Source organism: Symphalangus syndactylus, chromosome 6 (genome assembly GCF_028878055.3).
Source record: "Symphalangus syndactylus isolate Jambi chromosome 6, NHGRI_mSymSyn1-v2.1_pri, whole genome shotgun sequence".
In the NCBI taxonomy this organism is placed as follows: Eukaryota; Metazoa; Chordata; class Mammalia; order Primates; family Hylobatidae; genus Symphalangus; species Symphalangus syndactylus.
The window spans coordinates 41776950-41785045 of NC_072428.2; the positions used below are offsets into that span (position 1 = coordinate 41776950).

General features: G+C 43.6%; 1 pseudogene; it reads right to left on the reverse strand.

Annotated features, from left to right (window-relative positions):
- Positions 1-6807: 6807 nt before the first annotated feature.
- On the reverse strand, positions 6808-7580 carry LOC129484391 (large ribosomal subunit protein uL13-like; annotated as a pseudogene).
- Between the last annotated feature and the right edge of the window lie 516 nt (positions 7581-8096).

Sequence of the window (8096 nt, forward strand, 5' to 3'; positions counted from 1 at the left end):
AAAAGAACTCTGGAAACGCCCTGGAAGAGTGCACCCTTGTTTTTGGCACTCAACCTGTATGCTTTTTCCCTCATTCCCCAACCTAAGATACAACACAGGGACTCAGTGCTAAGGACCCTTGGGTTCTGACTCGTAATAGCTGCTGTACATCTAGTGCTATGCAACATCCTGATGTTACTAAGAGTAAGATAAAGTCTGGTGAATATTTTAAGGGCACAGAAACACCTAATCAGAGCACTACTTGAAAGTCTTAAAATAGAAAAATGTATCAATTGCTGTGAGAGCACAGAAAACTGGTGGCTATCAGAGGAGAGTCAGGCATAGTTTCATAAAGAGGTGAGATTTGAATTAAGCCTTGAAAAGCATAAATTTGCCTACTTAATGTCAAATAAGGGATGGGGAAAAGAGGTGAAAAAACCATTCCAGCCACAAAACAGGTGGGAGAAAGTCACAGAGGTGCATGACACAGAGAACTGGGTTCTATTCAACATAGCATTTTGGGGAGGCAATACGATTAGGCTGGAGATGGCAAATTGTAAGCAGATAAGTGATAAATTTGCTTTTTGTTTGTTTTTTAAGAGACAGGGTCTTGCTCTGTCACCTAGGCTGGAGTGCAGTGAGTGGCATAACCATAGTTCACCGTAAACTTTAACTCCTAGGCTCAAGCAATCCTCCCACCTCAGCCTCCCAAGTAGTTAGGACTAAAGCGTATGCCACCACACCCAGCTAATTTTTAAAATTCTTTCTTTTTTGAGAGATAGGGTCTTGCTGTGTTGTCCAGGCTGGTCTTAAACATCTGACCTCAACTGATTCTCCTGCTGCAGACTCCCAGAGTGCTGGGATTACACGTGTGAGCCACTGAGCCCAGCTCAGATTTGCATTTAGGAAAAAACCTTTGGAGAATAGATTGGAAGTGTGGGAGACCAGTTAGAAGCCTGTTGTAGAAGCAAAATTCAAGAGTAATTTTAGGCTGGGTGCAGTGGCTCACGCCTGTAATTCCAGCACTTTAGGAGGCCAAGGTGGGAGGATTGCTTGAGCCCAGGAGTTTGAGACCAGCCTGGGCAACATAGTGGGACCCCTGTCTCTACAAAAACTAAAATAGCCCAGCATGGTGACCCAGCTACTTAGGAGGCTAAAGTGGGAGGATTGCTTGAGCCCAGGAGTTCAAGTTTGCATTGACCTGTGATTGTGCCACTGCACTCCAACCTGGGTAACAGAGCGAGACCCTGTCTCTTTTCAGAAAAAAAAAAAAAAAGTTATTTTGACAGAACATGATGTGGAAAGTGGGACATGGAAGGGGCAGGGAGTAAGGGACAGGTGGGAGCCTTTAAAAAAACGTAAATGTTTTCCTAAGGGCAAATGCTACTCTGAAAAATGGGTAGGGTTATCAAATCTGCTCTTCCTCATATGTAAAACCCTTCTTGTCTTAAGCCGTTACTGAAATGACATGAAATTTAATCAGTAAAGGTGTGTACAGATGAGTGATGGAGTAGTTATTAATAGGGTTGTCATAGTGATCTTTATCCACAGAAATAATACCATACCATGAGGTTGAAGGATATGAAACTGCTTCTTTTATGGGTTAAAAAAAGTCAAGTATCAGCAATTTTATGTGATTCAACCTAATAGTTTGTGAATGACTTAGTTTTTCCTATTACTTCCTGCTTCCTTTTAAGCCATATTATTGCCTTCTTTTTTTTTTTTAAGATGAGCAATATATTTCAACAAGGGGATTTCCAGGAATGCTGGAGAGGCAAGTGTGGTAAATAAAAAGTATGCAGGCTCTAGAATCAAATAAACCTGGAATTTAGATTTTCCTCCGTAATTTATTAACTGTGATCTTGGGCAAGTCAATCTGTTTCATCCTTATTTTTTTGTTGTGGAAAATGGAAATAAATTGTGCCGGCCTTGTAGGGTTATTAAATGAGAAAATTCATGGCTTGTTAGTGCGTGGCATATAAAAGATGTTGAATGAAAGTCTCAGCTGTCCCCTCTCGCTTTCATTTTTCCTACTTGCTCGTTCACAAAAGGTTTGACATAAAACTCAGAATTCTCTGCTTCCTTGTGTCCCATAAAAACTGAGTTATGCCAGGGATTTTGATGTGTATGAGAAATATTCATTTAACTTCAAGCCAAAATCTTTTAGACTAAGTAGCCATTTAAACTTTTAAATATCATTCCATGGAATTGCTTTAGTGTACAATTTGTATCAAGTTTTTCCAGAATGCCAGAGCCTCATCACTTTTCATGTCATTCAGGAAGTTACTCATTTAGCCCAGACTTCCAATAAGTTCATACATAGAGACTGTCATATTCTTCTGGAAGTGTCATCACCATTTTAAAAAAATGTGATAACTGCTTTTTGAAAAGAAAAAAGACCATTGAATTGTATTTATTTGCTTATCTTCCTTACTTTGAATCCAACCCCAAAAGGTGAACTCGTAATTGCTGACCCCTCACACTTGTAGATCCCAAAGGCACAGCTGGATTTCTGCCTCAGTTTCCCTTATTTTTATTCCCCGGTGGGTTTTGATTTTGCATTAATTCTCTTTTTAATTGAGCTCCTATTTTGTGCAGGCGCTCTTCATGTCACAGCATGTATATGATGAATAAGATGGACAAAATGTTTGCACATATGAGCTTACATTCCTGTGACAACAACCAAATAAGGTGTTTTCAGAGTAAGTCCTGGGAAGGAAATAAATTAGGTGAATGGAGTAGACAGTGGCTGGTAGATGGGGAGGGTAACTAAGAAAGGTTTTCCGGGAATTAGAGTAGTTACAAGGACCTGAGTTGCTCTGGCCCCCAGCTCCCCTGGGGGGTTGGACTGTGTATCTAGCCACTGCCTAGGACTGCCCTTTAAACCGGAAGTATGCCATCCACATATCTGATGTGACTGCTATTCTGACTTCATCCCTATTTTGTGGAACCTGGCTGCCTTGTGCTATCTGCTTGAACTTGCCCCTGGCTGAAATCAAGCCTTGATTCTCCTCTAAGTGATGGCCTTTTTAAACTTAAAAATTAGTAACTATTAACTAATGTCTGTTCACTGAAAATAGAAAATGAAGAAAGGCAAAAATAAAACATCAGAGAAATACTGATTAGCATTTTGGGATGTACTATTTCAGGTAATTTTATTCTTTTTTTTTCTTTTTTTTTTTGAGACAGAATCTTGCTGTGTTGCTAAGGCTGGAATGCAGTGGCGTGATCTCAGCTCACTGCAACCTCCACCTCCCAGGTTTGAGTGATTCTCCTGCCTCGGTCTCCCAAGTAGCTGGGATTATAGGCATATGCCACCACATCCAGCAAATTTTCGTATTTTTAGTAGAGATGAGGTTTCACCATGTTGGCCAGCTGGTCTTGAACTCCTGGCCTCAACTGATCCACCCACTTTGGCCTCTCAGAGTGCTGGGATTATAGGCAGAGCCACCACGCCTGGCGTATATACATATTTTAATCAAAGTATGATCATAATTTGACCTTTTTATTCAACCATATAAATCAGTTTCTGTTTCAATAAGTCAATATCTGCTTCCACATTACTTTAAATAGTTTCTATCATGCTGATGATATATACCACAATTGATTCAACCCATTCATTGGGGACAAAAGAATAATTATGACGATCAGAGCCCTAATTAACCACTGAGCACTTAACTTAAACACGTTAGGAATGATAGTGATGTTACATACAACATTTTTTTTTTCTGAGATGGAGTCTCACTCTCTCGCCCAGGCTGCCCAGATCTTGGCTCACTGCAACCTCTGCCTCCCTAGTTCAAGTGATTCTCCTGCCTTAGCCTCCCGAGTAGCTAGGATTACAGGTGCACACCACCACACCTGGCTAATTTTTGTATTTTAGTAGAGACAGGGTTTCACCATGTTGGTCAGGCTGATCTCAAACTCCTGACCTCAAGTGATCCACCCAGGCATGAGCCACCACATCCAACCTACACACATCATTTCTGAGTCAAAGAATGTTAAGTGACTTGCCTAACACCACTCAGATTGTAAGAAAAGAGTGCTGAGCAGAAATGACCTTTGCTAAACATGGAGTGTGGGCTAGGCTGCATACTAGTCTCAGCAGGGAGGTAACTTTTGCTATTTCCCTTAAATCTCAAAGGTTAGAATTCTGTAGCCCTTCCCTAACTGTAGTGGGAGACAGGCCTCTCTGAATGTCTGTTCCCACCCAAGACTGCACATAATGTATACAGAAATCAGGGTACTATCAGGAAGCGGGGAAATGGATGCTGGGCAGCCAAACATTGACAGATAGTCATTATTGCCTTGCCTTAGGCTGTATTCTCGTCTCATGTTCTGGTTTTTCCCCACCCTGAGCCTCTCACCTCTTACCCTCTCTGAGGTTTAGCTTCTTCATCTGTAAAATGGATATACCATGGTTATTATTATCGCAGGCTATTAAATAGAAATATGGCCCACCACTGGGTAACCAAGTTTTTAGGAATGAGGTGGGTTACTGGGTCCCCACCAATGCCCTTTGAAAAAGTGTGAAGGGAACAGTCAGACTTTGGGAACCTAAGAGATTGAGGAAGAAGGAAACCAAATAGGATCTGTTTTTTCTCCAAAGTCACTGAAGGAAATAGGGGAGGAGGGGATAGGATGGAGGGACCTCTAGCAACCTCATTCAGGTGTAGAACAATCACAGTGTGTGTGTGACAAGTCACAGTTCCTTTAAAATTAACCCTGCTGGTTTCCTGGGACAGCTGCTCACAGTTGACCTACTGGTTTCATTGATTCCCAGATAAGGCATGGCAGTCAGCCAACAGCAGGCATCATCAGACAACTTGGAAGAGGCTTGAAGGCAGAAACTGAAGTGTGATGGTGCATATCTGGGGGATGTGAACTGTACATTTGCACACTGACAGTAAGTTGTTGACAGCAAATGGCAAAGAGACTAAGCAAGAATGGTGGTGCTCCCATGGCAGCTAGGCCCTTAGCAAAAGCAAAGAGAATATGCTCTGGCATTGGTGGGCAGGGGGGTGGTCAAAGAGCACTGGGAAGCAGTACCTAACTGCATGTTTGTGGCCCTGGCTTCTACTTAGATCTCTACCACTAACTAAGGAGAGTGGAATAGCTTTCCCTTTCTCAGACTTAATCTTCAATGGCCAGTTCACATGGCATTTCCACTATAAAGTTCACTTAAGCTCTGAATTGTTCCTTTTTCTGTGCTCACACAGCATTCTCTATTCCACCATTATACCACATAGCACAATTTAGCATGATACTTTGCCCCATCTCTAAAATGGAGTTAGTATTTGGCCTGCGTTCCTCCCAGTACTGTTCCAAACTGAGTTAGGAATAAGAACATTGGTCCAAATGCTTGCATGAATTCACCACACATTAATGATAACAATATGTGGGGACCACACTACAGTTTATAATGCAAATTGCACCCATTATCTCATTTGATCCTCAAAGTAACCAAATTATTAGGTTACTGTTTCACACGTGGGAAAACTGAGCTCAGGCAAAGTAATTGGCTAGAGTTGCTTGGCTAGTAAGTGATAGAGCCAGAAATGGAACCCAGAACTCTGACCAGGGCCTGTTCTCTCTCTATTACATGTTGTTACTTTTACTGCTGGAATAATCCTTCATCCATTGAAAAATAGGCAAATAAGCAAAAACCCCTCCTACAAACTTTAATTTCTTGGCAGTTTACTTTCTCTGCCTCCTGCTTAATGGAAACCTGGTTCTTTCTCAATGCCACACCTCCCTTATATCTTCTTCCAGCTTCTTTTTTTTTTTGAGACGAAGTCTTGCTCTCATCCCCCAGGCTGGAGTACAATGGCGCGATCTCGGCTCACTGCAAACTTCACCTCCCGGGTTCAAGTGATTCTCCTGCTTCAGCCTCTTGAGTAGCTGGGATTACAGGCGCCTGACACCACGCCTGGCTAATTTTTGTATTTTTAGTAGAGATGGGGTTTCACCGTGTTGGCCAGGCTGGTCTCAAACTCCTGACCTCAGGTGATCCACCCACCTTGGCCTCCCAAAGTGCTGGGATTACAGGTGTGAGCCACCACGCCCAGGCCTTCCAGCTTCTTGATTAGACACTGCCTTTTCTCACATCTTCCATATACTACTGCGGACTTCACTGGCAGTCTTGTCATTCCCCATTGACACTAACCTACCACGTTACTTCTACCACTTGCAAAATTTACTTGTCCTTTGAGGCTTATACCATCCAGCTCAGCCTATCAGACCCTCTGTACTGGAACTTTGACTGTTGAATGACTGATCCAAGAATGGAAGGAACGAGGGGAAGGCCTGTGTTTGGGGCTCATACCATCTTATATGCTATCTTTATAGGAGTCATCCTCTGACCACTTCAGTCCTTAAAGATTTTGGTACCTGGCACAAAGTCTTCTTCACTTTAAGTCTCGCTGTCACCTACGTAACTTCACTATATGGAACCACTTAACATCCTAGCCTCCGTATTCCTTATTTTTGGCAACAGTAACCACCACCTTACAGCCATTCCACTCTTTCATTTCCATGATTATGTCCTGGACTTTTTAAAGACCTGGCACTGCTCCACTTTTGAGATCTTAAGGTCTGGAGTACTAAATCTCTGACTATCACCTCCTGGCTCCCTAGCTCTCTCACTCTTACTCCCACCATACATTCTCCTTCATATCTTGGACTACACCAGGTCTTTGGCCTTACCATTTTCTACCAAGTTCATCACTCCTCTTGATATTTCCCTTCCCTATTCTGCCTAGACCTGAGAGTGCTACATGAAGACCAACATTATCCTCTTTCTTCCACACCCACCTTGCATCAGTTCAACTATCTGCTTTCTCCACCCCCATAATGAAGCTGTTGAACATAACCCTACAGACTGACTCTGCAGCAGTGCTGTGGTCTCCTTTTTTTTTTTTTTTTTTTTTTGGAATTAACAGTCTTTATTGGGCTCAGACCAGGAGTCCGTGGATCTGGAGGACCTCTGTGTATTTGTCAATTTTCTTCTCCACATTTTTCTCGGCCAGTTTCCGTAGCCTCATGAGCTGTTTCTTCTTCTAGTAGTGGATCTTGGCTTTCTCCTTCCTCTTCTCCAGCGTAGCTGTCACTACCTGGTACTTCCAGCCAACCTCATGAGCCAGGCGCCCCAGATAGGCAAATTTTTTTGTAAGCATCAGACGCACGACCTTGAGGGCAGCAGGAACCACCATCCGCTTCTTCTTTTCTTAGGGTGGTGGGATGCTGTCAAACACCTTGAGGCAGTCCAGGGCGGCATGGCCTCGCTTGGTCTTGTGGGGCAGCATGCCTCGCAGGGTCCGCCAGAAAATGCGGCTGGGGGCCCGGAAGTGGTAGGGAGGCCTCGTGAAGGGTTGGTGTTCATCCGCTTGTGGAGGAAAACCAAGTACTTCGACTTATTTCTGTGGAAATTGCCAGAAATGGCCGGGCGTGGTGCTCACGCCTGTAATCCCAGCACTTTAGGAGGCCGAGCCGGGTGGATCACCTGAGGTCAGGTGTTCAAGACCAGCCTGGCCAACGTGGTGAAACCCCGTCTCTACTAAAAATACAAAAAATTAGCTGGGCGTGGTAGTGGGCGCCCGTAATCCGGCTACTCAGGAGGCTGAGGCAGGAGAATCGCTTGAACCCGGGAGATGGATGTTGCTTTGAGCCAAGATCGCATCATTGCACTCCAGCCTGGGCAACAAGAGCGGAGCTCTCTCAAAAAAGAAAAAAAAGAAATTGCCAGAAATGTTGATGCCCTCGCAGTGTACGACCACCTTCCGGCCCAGCAGTACCTGCTTAGCCACAATGGCCACCAGGAGGCCCAGGAGATGGCCTCGACCTGCACCTCCGCCATCTTTGGCAGTCGCCTGGGAAAAGCGGTCTCCATTCTTGATTGGGCTCTCATTGGTATTGTGACCTTGATTATCTCTTCACAATAGATATGGGTTAATTAACAAAATTGATTAACCTATTCGTTTGACAACTATTTGTCATCTGTTACATGCCAGGCAATGTGCTACATGTTAAACATGTAGCAGTAGACCAAACAGACACAGTGCCTACCTTCATGGAATTATGGTTTAGTGGACAGACCCCTTGTTCACTGTATACAAACA